Source organism: Myotis davidii, unplaced genomic scaffold (assembly GCF_000327345.1).
Source record: "Myotis davidii unplaced genomic scaffold, ASM32734v1 scaffold663, whole genome shotgun sequence".
Taxonomy (NCBI): domain Eukaryota; kingdom Metazoa; phylum Chordata; class Mammalia; order Chiroptera; family Vespertilionidae; genus Myotis; species Myotis davidii.
The window spans coordinates 3,159,293-3,159,617 of NW_006295816.1; positions in this window are offsets into that span (position 1 = coordinate 3,159,293).

Consider the following 325-nt stretch of genomic DNA (forward strand, 5'->3'; position numbering starts at 1 on the left):
GGGTCCCACAGCAGGATGGGTCAGAGCGGGGCCCTGAACTCCCAGGCCAAAGCCTTCATCCTGGGCCCCTGCACTGGTCCCAGGGTCACTCGGGACCCAGAGGCCTTCGCCGCGACTCAGGGAGAGGGAATGAGTGCCTGGTCACAGCTTGGCCACTGTCACGCTGGGCTCTATCCCTCTTGTTAATGCCCCACTGAGCACTGAGTAAGCTGGAGAGTCCTTTTCCCGAAAGTGGAGGAGGGCCCCTCTGAGCCTGGCGCAGGCCCAGACCAACGCAGCCTCAGTGAAGCTGGGAAGGGTGTGGAGCAAGGTGGCTAGACTGGCA